We start from the raw sequence: 22,364 nt of genomic DNA on the forward strand, positions 1-22,364 counted from the left end.
CATTTAAACGAATCGTCGTGCGACGAAGCGCGCAACGCCGCACTTTAATGAATATAAATTAAAAGAATCGTCGCGCGACAAAGCGCGCGACGCATCATGTTAATAAAGACAAATTTAGAATGAACCGTCGCGCGGCGAAGCGCGCGACGCAGCACATCGACTAAACCAAAAATTAAAATAGATTAGAACGAGGGTTAAACGCAGCGCGACAACGTCGCACACACGAGAGCACGCTGCGCGTGCCGAGGGCACGCGAACCGTGCAGGCTCGCGGGGCGCGAGGCCGGGGCACGGGCGCGGGCAGGGGCGCGCGAGGGCGCAGCCGAGGGCATGACCGAGGGCGCGGCATGGGGACCGGGGCGCGGCCACCGGCGCGTGGGACCGAGGCGCGGGACACGGGGCGCGGCCGCTAGCGCGCGGCTAGAGCGGGTTCGCCGGGGCATGGGCTCGCTGGGGGCCGGGGAGGGCGCGGCGTGGGGAGGGGCTCGCCGGGGAGGGGGCGCGGGATGCTGGGGCAGGGGCTCTCTGGGGGGAGGGCGCAGGGTCGGGCCGAGGGGGCGGCCCGGGACGCGGCCGAGGGGGGCTCGTCAGGGAGGGGCTCGTCGGGGAGGGAGCGCGGGACGCCGGGGCAGGGGCTCGCCGGGGGGAGGGCGGGCGCGGGGTCGGGCCGAGGGGGCGACGTGGGGCGCGCGGGCAGGGAGGCCGCGCGGGGGGAGAGGAAGGGGAGGGGGAGGAGAGAGAGAGAAGGGAAGGGGAGGGGAAAAACTCACCTCCGGGGATCCAAAATCTGGCGATCTCGACTCCAAACCCTAGGGCACCACGGGGAGAGAGAGAGAGGTGGAAGAGGGAGAGGGAGGTTACTGCGCTGGAGAAATCAAATGAGACAAATGGATCAGGGGGAAGGAGGGGCGCGCACATGGGGAGGGCAAGGGGCGCCAGGGGCGCGCGGGCCGGACCAGGCCGGACCGGGCCGGGCTGGGCCAGGCTGCGATGCATCGCGGATCGAAACCTACGACACACATGACCACTAAACGGAATCCAATCGTGAACCAAAAATCCGAAACGGGGCGTGACGAACATGCGACATCAGACAAAGAAATGTGCTTCGGCATGATGCAACACCCATGACACTTAGGTTTTGTTTATACATGACACGGAAGAGAAAAGAGAGTAACACCCGAATTTGGTGAGTGAAAAGAAGAAAAAAAATCTACCCCCAAATTTAGGGCGTTACAGCTGTGTTTCTCACTAACTTATTCCTCATCTGTAAGAGCAACAAGTGAAAGAGAACTCTTTTCCCTTACTTGGTTTACATTTTCTCTCATTCTAACACTTAACCAAGATCAATTTTTTGTTTAAGTGTTGAATTTTCAGGTGTCGCCTATTCACCCCCTCTAGACGACTATCATAGATATGTCTTCACAAGCTTCATGGCTAAAAACATCTCTCTATTGTTGTAGTAGCGATAGGCAACACTAACATGTACAAGCTTTTAAAGTTAATAAACAAATGTATAATGATGATCTTTCTTTATCTCCACCATTTTTGTGCATGGTCACAAATAGTGTTTAAGTTGGAGAATCTGTTGTCTTCTCGTATATTAGTGAGAGCACCTAGAGGGGGGTGAATAGGTGATCCTGTAAAATTAAACACTAAATAGCCACAAACTTGATTATCAAGGTGTTAGTGAAATCAGGTGGCTAAGGAACGCGCTCGTGCGAACAAAGCAATCACAATAAGCAACACACGAGACACGTGATTTTTATATCGTGGTTCGGCCAAGTAACACTTGCCTACTTCCATGTTGTGGCGTCCCAATGGACGAGGGTTGCACTCAACCCCTTTCAAGCGATCCAATGATCAACTTGAATACCACGGTCTTTTCCTTTAGAGTATTTTTCCCGTTTGCGAGGAATCTCCACAGTTTGGAGTCTCTCGCCCTTACAATAGAGATCACAAAGAAAGCACAGAGTAAGGTTGGGAGAGCTGCACACGCAAGACTCAAATCCAGAGCACAACCACGCACACAAGTCACAACTTGAGCTTGAAACACAACACACGGAGTTCGCAACTCAAATGGAGCTCAAATCGCTAACACAGAGAATCAAATGCGTGGAGTCAGAGTCTGGGAGTCTTAGAATGTTTCTTGTAAGCTTAGTGTGCTCCTCCATGCACCTAGGGGTCCCTTTTATAGCCCCAAGGCAGCTAGGAGCCGTTGGAGGCCAAACTTGCCTTCTATCGGGTGGTGCACCGGACAGTCCGATGCACCATCGGACAGTCACTGTAGCTGTCCGGTGTGCGATCTCCTTCCATATCTGGCGCATCCGACCATTGGTCCTCGGGGTCGGTTGGTGCACCAGACACTGTCCGGTGCACACCGGACAGTCCGGTGTGCCCAATCGACCGTTGGCACAGGCCATGTGTCGCCCGCGGATCGCGCGGCCGACCGTTGGCACTGGCGACCGTTGGCTCATCGAACAGTCCAGTGCACCACCGGACAGTCCGGTGAATTATAGTCGTACGCCTCTGCGTTTTCCCGAGAGCAACCGGTTCACCGCCGGCCGTGCAGTGGAAGTCTTTTTATCGTCCAAGTTCACTGTTACCGGAGTGCAGTGGAAGTCTTTTCATCGTCCAAGTTCACCTTTCCCATTCAATGCACCTTTGAGACTATATCAAGTATACTCAAACAAACAGGTTAGTCTCAAAGGGTCAGGTTGTAGCACATCTCCCCCTAAATATGTGCACCATTTGCATATGGACTTGTGAGGTCCGGGGAGGTCTTGTACAACTTGAGCACCACAAATATACAACGAATAATGTAAATGCTTAAACTAACATGATCAAAGGCATAGAACACATGTATGCTATAGATCAATCCAGGTTACGCGAATCTAAGACATTTAGCTCACTACGCAACATACAAAATGTTTTCTCATCCAACGGCTTGGTGAAGATATCGGCTAGCTGGTTCTCGGTGCTTGTTGGGGGTATGCTTCATCGCCGAAGATCCTATAAGAAGAAACACCTTCGGCAGATCCTCTCAAAAGCAGTGCCGAAGCTGTAACCCATGAAGCTTTGGCATAGTGACATATCTCAAAACGAAGGAGTGAACCGACTTAAAGATGAAATGACCAATCAACCCGTGGTAGCTTGTATTATGATTGTAGTATTTGTAAAGGGCATGAATGTAATTTCTCACAGGCTGCGTCTTGTGCCTATAAATAGATGAACAGTACCCCCGTACTGTCCACACTATCTTGTAATCGCTTGCACACGACACTTGGATTATTGCCTTCTGTCAAGTCGAAGGTATAAATGTGATTAAATGTTATGTTTTAATATTTAAGTTTGTATAATGAAATATATGAATAAATTTAAGTACTTTAATATATTATTATTTCATGTCTTATATATTTTATCATTCACTATTTCATAACCCTAGTCATGAAGGTACACCCTTCATGACCTTCGTCCGAAGATCATTATACCTTTGGGGAGATAATGCTTTGATGGACGAAGGGCTTTAACATTTAACATTTTATGTTGCATTGTTCTTAATTCATAGCATTTGAGAACAAGTCCCCAACATTGGCGCCCACCTCCGGTGAACTCACTTCCACTTTTTGAGCTGATGGCTTCGTTCAACAACCAAGCTGAAGCTGCTTCGGCTACGAAGCTGGTGCTCCCAATAACAGGCGGTTCATGCTCAGAGCCGGCCAACAATAAGCAGAAGAAGGAGGCTCAGAGAAGGGTACATCATGTTGGGGTGCAGGGACCCTTCATCAAGTCAAAATGGTCTCACATCCCAATTACCTTCTCCCAAGAGGACCTTCAGCTCAAGGATTACCCTCACAATGATGCTATGGTCATATCTTGTGTCATCAAGGGATTTCTAGTCCACAATGTTCTGGTTGATACAGGCAGTGCAGCAGATATCATATTTGCTAAGGCCTTCAGACAGATGCAAGAGCCAGAGGATAAGATCCATGATGCTACACACCCTCTCTGTGGTTTCGGAGGAAGGCAGATTATAGCGCTTGGCAAAATCACAATGCCAGTGACCTTCGGATTTGTCCACAATACAAGAACTGAACAGGTTGTATTTGATATTGTTGACATGGAATACCCCTACAATGCAATTATTGGTCATGGAACACTCAATGCATTCGTAGCAATTCTTCATCCAACATATTTATGCATGAAGATACCTTCGGATCAAGGGCCCATTGCTATTCATGGAAGTCAGGAAGCTGCCAGAAAGGCTAAAGGAAATTGGACAGACTCAAAAGCAATCCACAATATAGATGGAGCCAAAGCTTGTGAATAGTATAAGTACAGAAGGGAGAAGGCTGCTTCGGCTGATCAGCCGAAGCCCATGCTTCTATGTCAAGACATAGCAGAGCAAAAGGTATTGCTGGGATCCCAATTATCTGAAGAACAGGAGAAAACCTTGATAAGGTTTTTATTCAACAACAAAGATGTTTTCGCATGGTCAGCCAACGATCTCTATGGTGTCAACAGGGACGTCATTGAACATTCACTCAATGTCGATCCATCCTTCCGACCCAGGAAACAAAAGCTTCGGAAGATGTCTGACGATAAAGCCAAAGGTGCTCGGAACGAAGTAAAAAGACTTCTCAGTGTTGGTGTCATTAGAGAAGTGAACTACCCAGAATAGCTAGCCAACACTGTTATGGTGAAGAAGGCCAATGGTAAATGGAGAATGTGCATTGATTTTACTGATCTGAACAAGGCTTGTCCAAAGGATGAGTTCCCATTACCAAGAATAAATTCTCTAGTAGATGCAGCAGCTTCGTCAGAGCTCATGAGTCTGCTAGATTGTTATTCAGGCTACCACCAAATCTGGATGAAGAAGGAAGATGAGCCAAAGATCAGCTTCATAACCCCCAGTGGTACATATTGTTATCTTCGGATGCCTGAGGGGCTCAAGAATGCTGGAGGAAGCTTCAGCAGGATGACAGCCAAGGTCCTTCATTCTCAGATAGGCAGAAATGTGCTAACATATGTTGATGACATTATAGTGAAGAGCACGAAGCAGGAAAACCACATTACTGATCTGCAGGAAACATTTGCTAATTTTAGGCAAGCTGGCCTGAAATTAAATCCAGAAAAATGTGTCTTCGGAGTAAAGAAGGGCAAGTTCCTTGGCTGTCTAGTTTCAACAAAGGGGATCGAAGCTAACCCAAGCAAGATCGAAGCTATCCTTCGAATGGAGCCGCCAAGCACAAAAAAGGGGGCTCAACGACTGACAGGAAGACTGGCATCTTTGAATCGATTTATATCTAGATTAGCAGAAAGAAATTTACCATTCTTTGAAGTACTAAAGTCAGCTGAAGTCTTTCAATGGGGCCCAACTCAACAGAAAGCTTTCGAAGGGTTAAAGCAATACTTGATTGATTTAACAACATTAACTCCACCCGTGCTAGGGGCTCCATTGCTATTGTATGTGGCAGCTTCGCACTCTACAGTGAGCGTGACGCTTGTACAAGAGAAGCTTGAAGGACAAGCTAAAAAGCAAGTCCCAGTATACTTTGTCTTCGAAGTTTTGAGTTTTCAAAGAAAAACTATACAGAATTGGAGAAGGTGTTGTATGTTGTGCTAATGGCGTCCAGGAAGCTTTGGTATTATTTCCAAGCATATCACATAATTGTTCCTTCATCACAACCCCTAAAGGATATCATGAGGAATATAGAAGCTACTGGAAGGATTGGAAAATGGGCCGCGGAGCTTAATGAATTCACTATTGACTACGTGCACAGATCTTCAATTCAATCTCAAGCGCTAGCAGATTTCATCGCTGATTGGACGCCCGGGGCTCACGAAGAGGGGACAAGCAAAGATGCTGAAGCTTGGGCAGTATTTTGCGATGGTTTTTGGGGAACCTTCGGTGCAGGAGCAGCTGCGGTTCTAGTGGCGCCTTCAAGAGTCAAAACATGTTATGCAGTCAAACCGGATTTCAGTTGCACAAATAATATAGTTGAGTACGAAGCACTTCTATTGGGGCTTCGGAAACTAAGGGCAATGGGAATAAGAAGGGCCATCCTAAAGTCTGATTCTCAAGTTATTGCTGGCCATGTGGATAAAAGCAGTAAGGCACGAGATCCGAAGCATGAAAAATATCTGGATACAGTTCGAAGGTTGGAAGCTTCATTCAAAGGTTTTTCTGTCAAGAATATTCCAAGAGGTCAAAATGAGCATGCAGATTTGCTAGCTAAATCAGCGGCTCAGGGGCTCCCCCTACCCTCCGAAGTATTTTTTGAAACAATAAAAGCACCTTCAGTTGAGCTCATGGAGAGAGCAGTGCTTACTATTTCTCCAGTACACAGTGAAGACTAGAGAACTGAAATAATATCCTTCCTCCAAGGCAATTGTCTTTCAAGTGACGAAGCTTATAACAAGAGAATGGAGGCAAGAACAAGACTATATGTGTTAATAGAAGGGGAGTTGTATAAACATGGAGTTTGTTCACCACTCCTTAAGTGTTTATCAAGAACTGAAGGTATGGAATTAATGAAAGAGATACATGCAGGTCTGTGTGGATCTCACATTGGATCTAGGCCCTTATTGGGAAAAGTTTTTCGACAAGGATTTTATTGGCCGAAGGCAGCTTCGGATGCAGCAGAATTAGTCCAAAAATGCGAAGGCTGTCAAAAATGTGCAAAAGACCAGAAGCAACCTTCATCTCTCACTCAATTAATACAGCCCACTTGGCCGTTGCAAAGGTGGGGTCTCGATTTGCTAGGCCCACTTCCACTAGCACAAGGAAATCTAAAATATTTGGTGGTGGCGGTAGAGTATTTTTCCAAGTGGATTGAGGCGAAGCCTTTAGCTACAATAACTTCGATCACCGTTCAGAAGTTCTTCTGGCAAAACATTGTTTGTCGCTTCGGAGTGCCGAAGGCTATTACTGTAGACAACAGAACACAGTTCGATGCCAAAGCTTTCAAAGAATTCTGTGAACAAATTGGCACGAAGATTCATTTTGCATCGGTCAGACATCCGGAGTCAAATGGACTTGTTGAAAGAGCTAATGGCATTATAATGACGGGAATAATGAAGTTAATCTTCAATCAGCCCAGAGGAAAATGGCCAGATGAATTGATCAAAGTGGTGTGGAGCCACAATACAACAATATCAAGGTCAACAGGTTTTACAACATTCAAACTATTGTTTGGTGACGAAGCAATAACCCCAGAAGAAGCTAAGGCAGGATCAATAAGAACAGTGGCTTCGGCAGAAGACGAAGCTGATTATTTTGTGGCAAAAGATGCTATAGAAGGGATCAGGCTTCAGGCCATAGAGAATATCAATAAATACCAAGCTGAAACAATAAAATGGCGTGACAGAAAAGTTCGGCTAAAGAACATTAAGCCAGGGCATTTGGTACTTCAGAGAGTGGCCAACCCAGATACAGTAGGCAAGTTACAGCTCAAGTGGGAAGGACCTTTTCTGGTAGTATCTTCGTCAAGACCCGGTTCTTACAGATTGAAGGATATGGACGGCAACGACATTCCTAGATCTTGGAATGGAGATGAGCTTCGGCGACATTATGTCTAGCTTGATGTAATCTTTTTGTTTTTTCTATGGCACCCTTTTCCTTTCCAAAGGGGGAGAAAGGTTTTTAATGGGGCCATAGCATGTAATTTCTCTTTTTCTTATTTAGCTCTACGAGAGCAAAATCCCCCAAATATGTAAATGTAAAAACTGAGCATGCACCATCGAGTGCAGGGAAAAAGGAAAAAACAGGGGAAGCTTGAAAGTCGTCCCTAAGGGGATGCAGAGCACGACGAAGCTACAAAAGTCGTTCCCAAGGGAATGCAGAGCTTACAGCGAAAAGTCAACGCTAATACCGCCGAAATATAAGGCGAAGCGCGAAAAGTCAACGCGATACAGCCGAAATAGAAGGCGAAGAAGTTCAAAAGACGTTCCTAAGGGGATGCAGAACTTACAGCGAAAAGTCAGCGCTGATACACCGAAAAATAAGCGGTGAAGCCGAAAAATAAACGGCAAAGAGACTTCGGTCATTCCCAAGGGAATGAAGGCTATGGTTGTGGCTTCGTATGTGTGTGTTTGGACATTCATTTGCATGACACATTACATCATACATTTGCATTCATAAACATTCATTTAGACATACATAGGATCATCATCATAACATACAGACACAGGCGGATGCTTCGGCTCTAAAGATAAGGCTTCGACAAAAAGAAAAGAAGCAGTTTCATGCTTCGTTGTATACGAAAAGAAGGGAAGGTGTTTTTCGCCTTCGGCTCAAAAAATGCTAGTTTCGTTCACATCGAAGCACTTCATACATTGATGGAAAGGTAAAAATATATTACAAGGTATAGAAAAAGTTTACATAGTAAAATCTAATTCTCAAATTACAATATTCTTTACAAAGGTTATTACAAGAGTTCTTAGGGTTTTTTCCATAGCTATCTATTCAAGCTTCATCATTATCTATTAAGCTTCGGCTTCGTGCTCTTCAGCTTCGTCAACTTGCTCCTCAGCTTCGTCATCCTATACATATTAAAGTATTGTAAGGAAAATTCAAGTTTAAAGGGAAAGGTAAGCACAAGGTATGATTTTGTTACCGGCTTAAGATGACTTCGAGCTTCGTCACCAGCTATGCTTCGTCCACCCTTCGTCCATACTAGTTTTATAAATCTGTTTCCTATGCTTCGGGCAAGACTGGGAATATCAACCAGATCTGCTGGTGATAAACTAAAGTTGGGTCTATTGACAATCTTTCCATGTGTGCAACCAGATTTTAGGAAGGCGACAGTTGTGCCCCGAGAAGCTACCAGGGCACAGAAATCACCATGTCTGGCTATAATTTCATCAAGGTCATCAACTTCACCCTCGATATGTTCGAAGGCCCTTGGCAGGTTTTCAGTCGAAGGACTAAATTCTTCACAGCTGTCTCCAACCGAATTGAAGATCTGCTTCAGCCGTTGTACACATCGGCTACTGAACTCCAGACATTTGTTTTGAAGCTCTGTCAATGATTTTTGCAAATTTGAACTTTTCTCGACCTCAGTCTCAAATTTTGCATTAAACTTCTGCTTTTCCTGTTCGAAGCTTTCTGACTTTGAGAGAAGCTCCGTATTTAACTTTGCAATTTTAGCTTCAGCTTCTGCCAATAAACCTTCTGTTGTCTGAAGCTCGAAATCCTTCTTTTCAAGAGAAGCTGCTTAATCTTTTATTTTGCTTTCTAAACCCTCAATTATAACTTCATGTTTTTTATCTTCAAGATCTTGTTGCATTCTCAAAGCTTTACTCAACAACATACTCTATGCACAAGCAACCTTCGTTAGAAAACACCTTCGTTGTTAAAAACACTAAAAAGTTGAAGAAAAGTTTTTTACCTTGAAATTGGAATAGAATAAACTACCGACGATGTGCTGTCATCGGTAGCGGCTAATGTCTGTCTCAAGCTTCGGGAAACCAATACTCTTTGATAGAGTACCAATAACCTTCGCTCCGGTTTGATCTCGGACGCAGCCTAACTTTTCATCGTCAACACCACCGAAGAGTAGTGCCCCTGGTTGATATTTGCAGGATATGGCATATTCTTTTAACTCTTCTTTCTCAGCCTTCGTCAACTCTTGTCCAACTAAGTTTTGAAAGTTGAAAATTTCCTCTTCCGAAGCATCTTCGGCTATTTTCTTCTCCTTCTCAGGCTCTGTGGCCATGGTTTCTTCGGTGGCTACAACAGCTTCTTCTGCGGCCATGTCTAGAAGTATTTTATCAATATTCGAAAGTGTGCTTTCTAAATGTACATCTTCGGCCGTGGCAGCTTCGACAGTTGCAGCTTCGGCCGGTGCAGCTTCGATAGCTGTAGCGCTCTCAACAGCTGGTGCTTTTGAAGCCGAAGCTGGTCGCGGTGTCCCTTCGATAGCTTCTGTCACAGTAATAATTCTTCGTTTTTTTGGCCCAGCTGCCTTCTTCGCTATCGAAGGCTCCTTCTTCTTCTGAAAAAGCTTCGTCGGATGTGGCGCCAGTGGACTTAGCTTGATAGGCAAGGATTTAGTCATTACCTTTAGAATTTCTGCCACATCGGTAGCAGAAGGTGATGCAGGAGTTTCTTCTTCAATATCAGTCGCCTTCTGCTTCAGAGCTGCAGCTTTTCTCTTCTTCGGAGCAACTGTCGTCGGCTCAGGGCTCAATTTCCTCTTCTTCAGTTTTTCTTCATCTTCTTTTACCATTCTAGCGGCATGTCTGCCCACAACACTGACGACTCTTTTTCTTTTCTGCCCTTCGGTGCCCTTGTTCAACCGCTCATAATCAGGATATTCAAAATGTAGAGCATCCATTACTCGATTCAATCTTCGCTTCGGTCGGGAGCCGAAGGCTGCAGCCATCAACTGATCTTCTTTTTTCGTATAGTTCCCTAAAATCTCGTTACACATAACTTTGATCGTCTCCAGCCATTCTTGGCAGGGTTCCTTGAATTGTTTTTTGAATTTAAACTGATAAGGTAGCCGAACGAGTTCACCCTCTTTCTTCTCTTCTTCAAGCTTCGGCATACCCCACTTCCTCGGCGTTGGGAACACTCTGTTGGCTAGGTATTCCTGGACTAAGTCCCTAGACCCAATGTGTTCAGACACAATTCTAAACTCATACACAACATCTTGGCATGGATCCCCCGGTGTCATGTTGCATTGAGGTCTAGTCAGCCCGAAGATTAGCTTCAACGGGCTTTGAACTAGCTTCTCCTTTTCTTCATCAATTTTAACATAAAACCATTAAGATTTCCAACCGGTCGGCCATTTAGTGCGATAGCTGACCACTGGTGTCTTCATATCTTTCCGATAAGCAAAATTATAACAACCGAAGTTCTCATGCAGTCCGTCTTCTCTAGCCTTCGTCTGGTAATGAAGTTCATGTACTCGGCAGAATGCATCGGCGAGCGGCTCTACCCCTTGACTTTGGAGAGCCCAGATGTACACGCTGAGCCTAACAATGGTGTTGGGGGTCAGCTGATGAAGATAAATCCTGAATTTTTCCAAGACTTATGCAATCATTCCATGTAGTGGAAATCTCAACCCTGCTTTGGAGAAGCTCTTAAAAACTACAACTTCATCAATTTTCGGCTTCGGGATAGTCTCTTCCCCGCCAAAGCGAACCAACCCCTTATCGGCTTCCTTGAAGTAGCCTAGCTTCGTCATCATGGTCATATCAGCTTCAGACACAGTTGATTTCCCAAAATCTAGATGGATGGGTTTCGATGGCATAATAACATCATAGTCAACCTCTCCTTCATTAGCATCACCCTCTTCAATATCTGCCTGCTCGGTTTCAGCAGCGGGTGATTCTTCGTCAGCGGCACCTTCAGTCACAACCAACCCCGACCGCCTCATAACTTCGGAGATCGGAGCAGTTTCAGCAGCTTCGGCTTCGTCTCCGTCACGAGTAACTCTAGCTGTCGAGCGTACCCTGGCCATTTGATGTTGAATTTTTTGCGTTTTGACGAAGTTGAAAATTTTTATCTTTGCCGAAGCTCTTTCTTGTCACGAAGCTAGAGCAAGATGATCTTTCGGTACAGAATACAGTGAGCAAGCTTCGGCTGTGGTCAAATTTTTTTACAGCACAAGAGTGCAATGGCAATGAATGATGTGGTAACTCCACACCTACTCGTCTGTTTATATAGTGCTGCAGGTGGGAAGGTGAATCGCCAAGTCGCATGCACCCGCTGAGCAGTCGCCCGCACCCGCTGAACGGTGGGCCACTCGACACCTGACAAGTGAATTACCAGATCGTTTGTACCCGCTGCGTGGTGGGTCACCTTGTGCTCCAAATATTTTAATCGTTTCTCGGCAACGAGCTCAGGGAAGGTGTTTTTCGGATCTTCGGCTCTCCAAAGCCTAGGAGACTTTTTCACGGATCAAGCTCATTACGAAAAACGATCTAGCACCGCGAAGGGGCCACTGTTGAGGGTATTCTTCGTCGCTGAAGATCCTGTAAGAAGAAACACCTTCGGCAGATCCTCTCAAAAGCAGTGCCGAAGTTGTAACCCATGAAGCTTCGACATAGTGACATAACTCAAGACGAAGGAGTGAACCGACTTAAAGATGAAATGACCAATCAACCCGTGGTAGCTTGTATTACGATTGTAAGTATTTGTAAAGGGCATGAATGTAATTTCTCATAGGCTGCGTCCTGTGCCTATAAATAGATGAACAGTACCCTCGTACTGTCCACACTATCTTGTAATCGCTTGCACGCGACACTTGGATTATTGCCTTCTGTCAAGTCGAAGGTATAAATGTGATTAAATGTTATGTTTTAATATTTAAGTTTGTATAATGAAATATATGAATAAATTTAAGTGCTTTAATATATTATTCTTTCATGTCTTATATATTTTATCATTCACTATTTCATAACCCTAGTCATGAAGGTACACCCTTCATGACCTTCGTCCAAGACCTTCGTCCGAAGATCATTATACCTTTGGGGAGATAATGCTTCGATGGACGAAGGGCTTTAACATTTAACATTTTCTGTTGCCTTGTTCTTAATTCATATCATTTGAGAACAAGTCCCCAACAGTGCTAATTTGAAAAATATCGATATCTCCCTTTTGCTGGTGATCCCTCAGGAAGTGATGTCGGATGTCTATGTTCTTAGTGCGGCTGTGTTCAACAGGATTATCCGCCAAGCGGATTGCACTCTCATTGTCACATAGGAGTGGGACTTTGCTCAGATTGTAGCCAAAGTCCCGGAGGGTTTGCCTCATCCAAAGTAGTTGCGCGCAACACTGTCCTACGGCAACATACTCGGCCTCAGCGGTGGATAGGGCAACATATGTCTGTTTCTTGGAACACCAGGACACTAGGGACCTTCCTAGAAATTGGCACGTCCCTGATGTACTCTTCCTATCACCCGGCATAATCGGAGTCTGCGTATCCAATTAAGTCAAAGGTAGACCCCTTTGGATACCAGATCCCGAAGCACGACGTAGCAACTAAATATCGAAGAATTCGCTTAACAGCCACAAGGTGACATTCCCTCGGGTCGGATTGATATCTAGCACACATGCATACACTAAGCATAATGTCCGGTCTACTAGCACATAAATAAAGTAATGAACCTATCATGGACCGGTATGCCTTTTGATCAACGGACTTACCTCCTTTGTTGAGGTCGACATGCCCGTCGGTTCCCATCGGTGTCTTCGCGGGCTTGGCGTCCTTCATCCCAAACCTCTTGAGAAGAATTTGAGTGTACTTCGTTTGGGAGATGAAGGTACCGTCCTTGAGTTGCTTCACTTGGAATCCAAAGAAGTATGTCAACTCACCCATCATCGACATTTCGAATTTCTGCATCATCACCCTGCTAAACTCCTCACAAGACTTTTGGTTAGTAGAACCAAATATTATGTCATTGACATAAATTTGGCACACAAAGAGATCTCCATCACAAGTCTTGGTAAAAAGAGTGGGATCAGCTTTCCCAACCTTGAAATCATTAGCAATTAGGAAATCTCTAAGGCATTCATACCATGCTCTTGGGGCTTGCTTAAGTCCATAGAGCGCCTTAGAGAGCTTATACACGTGGTCGGGATACCTGTCCTCCTCAAAGCCAGGGGGTTGTTCCACGTATACCTCCTCCTTGATTGGCCCATTGAGGAAAGCACTCTTCACGTCCATTTGAAACAGCCTAAAAGAGTGGTGAGCTGCATAGGCTAACAATATTCGAATTGACTCTTGTCAGGGACCATAATTAGGGGTACCCTCAAGACGCCTAATTCTCAGCTGGTAACCCCCATCAGCATAAAGCTGCAGAGGCCTGATGGGTGCGATTAAGTCAGGGATCAGTCCATACGAGCGACTCGATCACGCCTCGCCCGAGCCTAGCCTCGGGCAAGGGCAGCCGACCCCGAGGGATTTCCGTCTCGCCCGAGGCCCCCCTTTAACGGCGGACACATCTCCGGCTCGCCCGAGGCCTTGCCTTCGCTAAGAAGCAACCCTGACTAAATCGCCGCGCCGACCGACCAAGTCGCAGGAGCATTTAATGCAAAGGTAGCCTGACACCTTTATCCTGACGCGCGCCCCCCGGCAGAGCCGAAGTGACCGCCGTCACTTCGCCGCTCCACTGACCGGTCTGACAGAAGGACAGCGCCGCCTGCGCCACTCCGACTGCAGTGCCACTTGACAGAGTGAGACTGACAGGCAGTCAGGCCTTGCCAAAGGCGCCATAGGAAACTCCGCTCCACCCGACCCAGGGCTCGGACTCGGGCTAGGCCCCGGAAGACGGCGAACTCCGCTCCGCCCGACCCAGGGCTCGGACTCAGGCTAGGCCCCGGAAGACGGCGAACTCCGCTCCGCCCGACCCAGGGCTCGGACTCGGGCTTAGCCCCGGAAGACGGCGAACTCCGCTCCGCCCGACCCAGGGCTCGGACTCGGGCTAAGCCCCGGAAGACGGCGAACTCCGCTCCGCCCGACCCAGGGCTCGGACTCGGGCTAAGCCCCGGAAGACGGCGAACTCCGCTCCGCCCGACCCAGGGCTCAGACTCGGGCTCAGCCCCAGAAGACGATGAACTCCGCTTCGCCCGACCCCAGGGCTCGGACTCCGCCCTGGCCTCTGCCAAACAACCTCCGCCTCGCCCGACCCAGGGGCTCGGGCTCGGCCTCTGCCATGGAAGACAGACTCGACCTCGGCTTCGGAGGAGCCTCCACGTCGCCCGACCTAGGGCATAGGCCAGCCACGTCAACAGGAAGCGCCATCATCACCCTACCCCGAGCCGACTCGGGCCGCAGAGAACAAGACCAGTGTCCCATCTAGCTAGCTCCGCCAGATAGGCAATGATGGCGCCTCGCTAGCCCTGTGACGACGGCGGCTCTCAGCTCCCTTACGGAAGCAGGGGGACGTCAGCAAGGACTCAACCGCTCCGACAGCTGTCCCTCCGCCAGGCTCCGTTGCTCCTCCGACAGCCACGACATCACACCAGCAGGGTGCCAAGATCTCTCCGGCTGCCACATTGGCATGTACTTAGGGCGCTAGCTCTCCCCCCACTAGACACGTAGCACTCTGCTACACCCCCATTGTACACCTGGATCCTCTCCTTACGCCTATAAAAGGAAGGACCAGGGCCTTCTTAGAGAAGGTTGGCCGCGCGGGGACGAGGACGGGACAGGCGCTCTCTTGGGGCCGCTCGCTTCCCTCACCCGCGTGGACGCTTGTAACCCCCTACTGCAAGCGCACCCGACCTGGGCGCGGGACGAACACGAAGGCCGCGGGATTTCCACCTCTCTCACGCCCGTCTCCGGCCACCTCGCTTCCCCCCTTCGCGCTTGCCCACGCGCTCGACCCATCTGGGCTGGGGCACATGGCACACTCACTCGTCGGCTTTGGGACCCCCCCGGTCTCGAGACGCCGACAGTTGGCGCGCCAGGTAGGGGCCTGCTGCGTGCTGACGAACAGCTTCCCGTCAAGCTCCAGATGGGCAGTCTCCAGCAACCTCTCCGGCCCGGGACGGTGCTCCGTTTCGGGAGTCTTGAGTTCATGTCCTTCGACGACAGCTACGACATGATACTCCTTCCACCGCCGCGCGACAACGACAATGGCGGCCGACAACCCGCCCGCCGGCGGCGGAATCGACGACATCTTCCCCGCGTGGTGGAAGAACAACATTCGAGCTCGCCCCTTCCTCTCCCCCGCCAACGGAGGAGGAGGCGGGGCAACCAAGGCCAAGCGGGAGGCCGCGCTTCGTCGGCTGTCAAGCGAATCGACGTCCCCAGCGCCCCAACGGGGGGCGCGTCGGGCGTCGACCTCGCGTTTGAGACGAAGGCGAGCGCCGTCCCCCCGCGACACACCAATCCCGAGCAAGTGGACGACGCCAGCGCGCTCGCGGAGGGCTTGCAGGACGTCACCCTCGTACCTAAGACGACGGTGCAATCAGTCCCCGACGTGACTATGTCGCTCCTCGTCGACCAAAAGGTACTGACTGATTCCCATCCTACGTCATTTCGACTCGGCCTCAACCCGCCTAGCGACCTTGCTTTGGTGGGCGCTCTCGTTGAGGCGAGTGCAACCCCTCTGGGGTTTCGTATGCGATCGCTTTGGGACCGATTGACGGACGTCTCGACCTACGGGCCCTCTGGGTCCGAGGAAGATGACGATCCCAACATCTGTTGGGATTTCTCTGGATTTGGCAACCCCAGTGCCATGCGGGACTTTATGACCGCATGTGACTACTGCCTCTCCGACTGTTCCGACGGTAGCCGCAGCCTTGACGACGAGGACTGCGGCCCAAGCCGCGAATGTTTCCACGTCGAGCTAGGGGATCCCTCCGAAGGCAACCATCTCGGCATGCCAGAGGACGGTGATCTCCCTAGGCCGGTGCCTCGCGCTGACATCCCGCAGGAGCTAGCTGTGGTCCCCGTTCCGACGGGGGGTCACGACCCACAGCTCGAGCAAGTCCGCGGGGCGCAGGCCAGGCTCGACGAGGGAGCAGGAGCGCTTGAGTCGATCTGCCGGGACGTCGGGCAGGTATGGGCGGGCCAACCCCCGGCCGAAGAAATATGTCACCTGCCCCAGGGTTTCCAGCACCGCGTCGCCAACGACGTCAGGGTCAGGCCGCCACCCGCATCCAGTGGGGTCGGTCAGAACCTGGCAGCCGCAGCGATGCTCCTCCGCGCGATGCCGGAGCCATCAACCACCGAGGGTCGGCGAATCCAGGGAGAGCTCAAGAATCTCCTGGAAGGCGCTGCGGCCTGACGGGTCGAGAGCTCTGCCTCCTGAAGGCAGGGATACCCCTTGGAACCTCACGCCGCGACTTCCCGATTCATGCGGGAAGCCTCGGTCTACACCGGGTGCACGCGCAACACCGCGCCTGCGGCCCCGGGCCACCTCGGCAACGAGCACCATCGTCGCGACCGTCGGGCCCACCTCGACGAAAGGGTGCGCCGAGGCTACCACCCCAGGCGTGGGGGACGCTACGACAGCGGGGAGGATCGGAGTCCCTCGCCCGAACCACCTGGTCCGCAGGCCTTCAGTCGGGCCATCCGACGGGCGCCGTTCCCGACCCGGTTCCGACCCCCAACTACTATCACAAAGTACTCGGGGGAAACGAGACCGGAACTGTGGCTCGCAGACTACCGCCTGGCCTGCCAACTGGGTGGAACGGACGACGACAACCTCATCATCCGCAACCTCCCCCTGTTCCTCTCCGACACTGCTCGCGCCTGGTTGGAGCACCTGCCTCCGGGGCAGATCTCCAACTGGGATGACTTGGTCCAAGCCTTCGCCGGCAATTTCTAGGGCACGTACGTGCGCCCCGGGAATTCCTGGGACCTCCGAAGCTGCCGGCAACAGCCGGGAGAGTCTCTTCGGGACTACATCCGGCGATTCTCGAAGCAGCGCACCGAGCTGCCCAACATCACTGACTCGGATGTCATCGGCGCGTTCCTTGCCGGCACCACCTGCCGCGCCCTGGTGAGTACGTTGGGTCGCAAGACCCCCACCAGGGCGAGCGAGCTGATGGACATCGCCACCATGTTCGCCTCTGGCCAGGAGGCGGTCGAGGCTATCTTCCGAAAGGACAAGCAGCCCCAGGGCCACCCATCGGAAGAGGCTCCCGAGGCGTCAACTCCGCGCGGCGCAAAGAAGAAAGGCAGGAAGAAGTCGCAAGCGAAACGCGACGCCGCCGACGCGGACCTTGTCGCCGCCGCCGAGTACAAGAACCCTCGGAAGCCCCCCGGAGGTGCTAACCTCTTCGACAAGATGCTCAAGGAGCCGTGCCCCTACCATCAGGGGCCCGTCAAGCACACCCTCGAGGAGTGCGTCATGCTTCGGCGCCACTTCCATAGGGCCGGGCCACCCGCAGAGGGTGGCAGGGCCCGCGACGACGACAAAAAGGAAGATCACCAAGCAGGAGAGTTCCCCGAGGTCCGCGACTGCTTCATGATCTACGGTGGGCATGCGCCGAATGCATCGGCTCGGCATCGCAAGCAAGAGCGCCGGGAGGTCTGCTCGGTGAAGGTGGCGGCGCCAGTCTACCTAGACTGGTCCGACAAGCCCATCACCTTCGACCAAGCTGACCACCCCGACCACGTGCCGAGCCCGGGGAAATACCCGCTCGTCGTCGACCCCATCGTCGGCGACGTCAGGCTCACCAAGGTCCTGATGGACGGGGGCAGCTGCCTCAACATCATCTACGTCGAGACCCTCAGGCTCCTGCGCATCGATCTGCCCTCCGTCCGAGCAGGCGCTGCGCCCTTCCACGGGATCATTCCTGGGAAGCGCGTCCAGCCCCTCGGACGACTCGACCTTCCCGTCTACTTCGGAACGCCCTCCAACTTCCGAAGGGAGACTTTGACGTTCGAGGTGGTCGGGTTCCGAGGAACCTACCACGCGGTACTGGGGAGGCCATGCTACGCGAAGTTCATGGCCGTCCCCAACTACACCTACCTGAAGCTCAAGATGTCGGGCCCCAACGGGGTCATCACCGTCGGCCCCACGTACAAACACGCGTTCGAATGCGACGTGGAGTGCGTGGAGTACGCCGAGGCCCTCGCCGAGTCCGAGGCCCTCATCGCCGACCTGGAGAACCTCTCCAAAGAGGTGCCAGACGTGAAGCGTCATGCCGGCAACTTCGAGCCAGCGGAGACGGTTAAGGTCGTCCCTCTCGACCCCAATGGCGACACCTCCAAGCAGATCCGGATCGGTTCCGGGCTTGGCCCCAAATAGGAAGCAGTGCTCGTCGACTTTCTCCGCGCAAACGCCGACGTCTTTGCGTGGAGTCCCTCGGACATGCCCGGCATACCGAGGGATGTCGCCGAGCACTCGCTGGATATTCGGGCCGGAGCCCAACCCGTCAGGCAGCCTCTGCGCCGATTCGACGAGGAGAAGCGCAGAGTGATAGGCGAGGAGATCCACAAGCTAATGGCAGCAGGGTTCATCAAAGAGGTATTCCATCCCGAATGGCTTGCCAACCCTGTGCTTGTGAGAAAGAAAGGGGGGAAATGGCGGATGTGTGTAGACTACACTGGTCTCAACAAAGCATGTCCGAAGGTTCCCTACCCTCTGCCTCGCATCGATCAAATCGTGGATTCCACTGCTGGGTGCGAAACCCTGTCCTTCCTCGATGCCTACTCAGGGTATCACCAAATCCGGATGAAAGAGTCCGACCAGCTCGCGACTTCTTTCATCACGCCCTTCGGCATGTACTGCTATGTCACCATGCCGTTCGGTTCGAGGAATGCGGGCGCGACGTACCAGCGGTGCATGAACCATGTGTTCGGCGAACACATCGGTCGCACAGTCGAGGCCTACGTCGATGACATTGTAGTCAAGACAAGGAAGGCTTCCGACCTCCTATCCGACCTTGAAGTGACATTCTGATGTCTCAAAGCGAAAGGCGTCAAGCTCAATCCCGAGAAGTGTGTCTTCGGGGTGCCCCGGGGCATGCTCTTGGGGTTCATCGTCTCCGAGCGAGGCATCGAAGCCAACCCGGAGAAGATCGCAGCTATCACCAGCATGGGGCCCATCAAGGACTTAAAAGTGAAAGGGAAATGTGCCCTTGGGCCATTTCTAAGTATTTTGGTGATTGAGTGCAAACACAAGTGCTTAATTGGGAATCTATGCCCATGGACGAACAAGGTGCAAATCACAAGTAAAGGTATGTTTCTAAGCCTTAGTACATTGGTGTTATGAACTAATATACTTGTCTAAGTGATAGAAACAGAAAGAAGAAGAAGGAAGAAGAGTTGGCTGTGTACAGCCAAAGGACTGCTTCGGTCTGGGGCACCGGACTGTCCGGTGGTGCACCGGACAGTGTCCGGTGCGCCAGGCTGCCTCGGGCGAAGAAGCCGCTCTCGGGAATTTGCCGACGGCGTACGGCTATAATTCACCGGACTGTCCGGTGTGCACCGGACTGTCCGGTGAGCCAACGGTCGGCTGAGCCAACGGTCAGCCGCGCGATCTGCGCGGGACACGTGGCCTGGCCAACGGTCGGAAGGAGGCACCGGACTGTCCGGTGCGCCAGATCTGCAACGGTTGGCAACGGTCGGCTGCGCCTGTTAAGGAAAGAAATCGGGCACCGGACACTGTCCGGTGTGCACCGGACTGTCCGGTGCGCCCGACGACAGAAGGCAAGATCAGCCTTCCAGATTTGTTCTCAACGGCTCCTAGCTGCCTTGGGGCTATAAAAGGGACCCCTAGGCACATGGAGGAGAACATCTAAGCAACCTTTGAGCATTCTTGATCATCCACACTAAGTCTTTGCGCATCCGTTTGTGATTCTAAGTGATTCGAGCTTCGTTCTTGTGAGAAACTGTGAGATAGTCTTTGAGCTCGAATCTTGGCCGTGTGTGTGCGCGTTTCGCTGTGGATTTGTGTGTGTTGCTTCCCTCCCTTACTCCGTGTTTCTTTGTGAATCTTAAGTGTAAGGGCGAGAGACTCCAATTTGTGGAGATTCCTCACAAGTGGGATAAAGATAAGCAAGGCAAAATACCATGGTATTCAAGTGGGTCTTTGGACCGCTTGAGAGGGGTTGATTGCAACCCTCGTCCGTTGGGACGCCACAACGTGGAGTAGGCAAGTTTTGTACTTGGCCGAACCACGGGATAAATCACCGTGTCTACTCTGTGTTGAATTTTCTGTGATCGTCGTATTGTGCAAGGTCTCCTCCTTAGCCACTTGGCAATCATTGTGCTAACCCTTAACAAGTTTCTGTGGCTATAAGTTAAGTTTTTACAGGATCACCTATTCACCCCCCCTCTAGGTGCTCTCAATTGGTATCAGAGTCGTTCTCTTCACAAAGGGACTTACCGCCCGAAGAGATGGATCCTAAGGGGAAGGGAATCGTGATCAACGACAAAGAGAAGGAATCCTTCGTCAACGAGCCGAAGGACGACAAGCCTACCGACTCCGGCTCGGGGCATAGACGGAAGGAAGGGAAGAAGAAGAAGACAAGGCGCATCAAGGAGATCATCTACTACGACGATAGTGATGAGTCTACTTCTTCCCAAAAGGATGATGACAACGACTACAAAAAGACGGTCAATTCGAACTTTTCATTTGATTATTCTCGTATTCAACATAGTTCGAATTCGCATTTGCTTTCCATTCCTCTTGGCAAACCTCCACACTTCGATGGGGAGGACTACGGATTTTGGAGTCACAAAATGCGTAGTCACTTATTCTCTCTCCATCCAAGCATATGGGAGATTGTGGAGAATGGAATGAAATTTGATAGCTCGGATAGCCCTATGCTTATAAATGAACAAATTCATAGAAATGCACAAGCTACTACTGTTCTCTTAGCGTCTTTGTGCAGGGAAGAGTACAATAAGGTGAGCGGCTTGGACAATGCCAAGCAGATATGGGACACCCTCAAGATCTCTCACGAGGGGAACGACATCACCATGCTCACCAAGATGGAGTTGGTGGAGGGCGAGCTTGGACGATTCGCCATGATAAGGGGAGAGGAGCCAACTCAAACTTACAACCGGCTCAAGACTCTTATCAACAAAATAAGGAGCTACGGAAGCACACGTTGGACGGATCACGACGTCGTCCGCCTAATGCTCAGGTCCTTTACCGTTCTTGATCCTCATCTCGTGAACAATATTCGTGAGAATCCCAGGTACACGATGATGACGCCCGAGGAAGTACTTGGAAAATTCGTGAGCGGGCGGATGATGATCAAGGAGGCAAGATACGTCGACGACGCGTTGAACGGTCCACTCCATGAGCCTCAACCCATTGCTCTAAAGGCAACGAGGAGCAAGGAGTCGCTACCTAGCAAGGTGGCGCAAGTTGAGGCGGCCGGGCTCAATGATGAAGAGATGGCTCTCATCATCAAGAGATTCAAGACGGCGCTAAAAGGTCGAAAGGGACAGCCAAGCAAGGCCAAGACCAAGGGAAAGCGATCATGCTTCAAATGCGGTAAGCTTGGTCATTTTATTGCTAACTGTCCCGAAAATGATAGTGACCAGGAGCAAGGGAAAAATGGGAAGAGAGAGAACAAGAAGGTTTACAAGAAGGCCAAAGGCGAAGCACACCTTGGAAAGGAGTGGGATTCGGATTGCTCTTCGTCCGACTCCGACGACGAAGGACTCGCCGCCACTGCCTTCAACAAATCGGCTCTCTTCCCCAACGAGCGTCACACTTGCCTCATGGCAAGGGAAAAGAAGGTAATCACTCGTAATGCTAATACTTATGATTCTTCTAGTGATAATGAATCTAGTGAGGATGAAATTGATTACTCTAGTTTATTCAAGGGATTGGACAGAACTAAGATAGCTAAGATTAATGAGTTGATTGATGCCTTAAATGAAAAGGATAGAATCTTAGAGAAACAAGAAGACCTTTTATATGAAGAACATGATAAAT

Source organism: Zea mays, chromosome 1 (genome assembly GCF_902167145.1).
Source record: "Zea mays cultivar B73 chromosome 1, Zm-B73-REFERENCE-NAM-5.0, whole genome shotgun sequence".
NCBI classification, from domain to species: Eukaryota; Viridiplantae; Streptophyta; class Magnoliopsida; order Poales; family Poaceae; genus Zea; species Zea mays.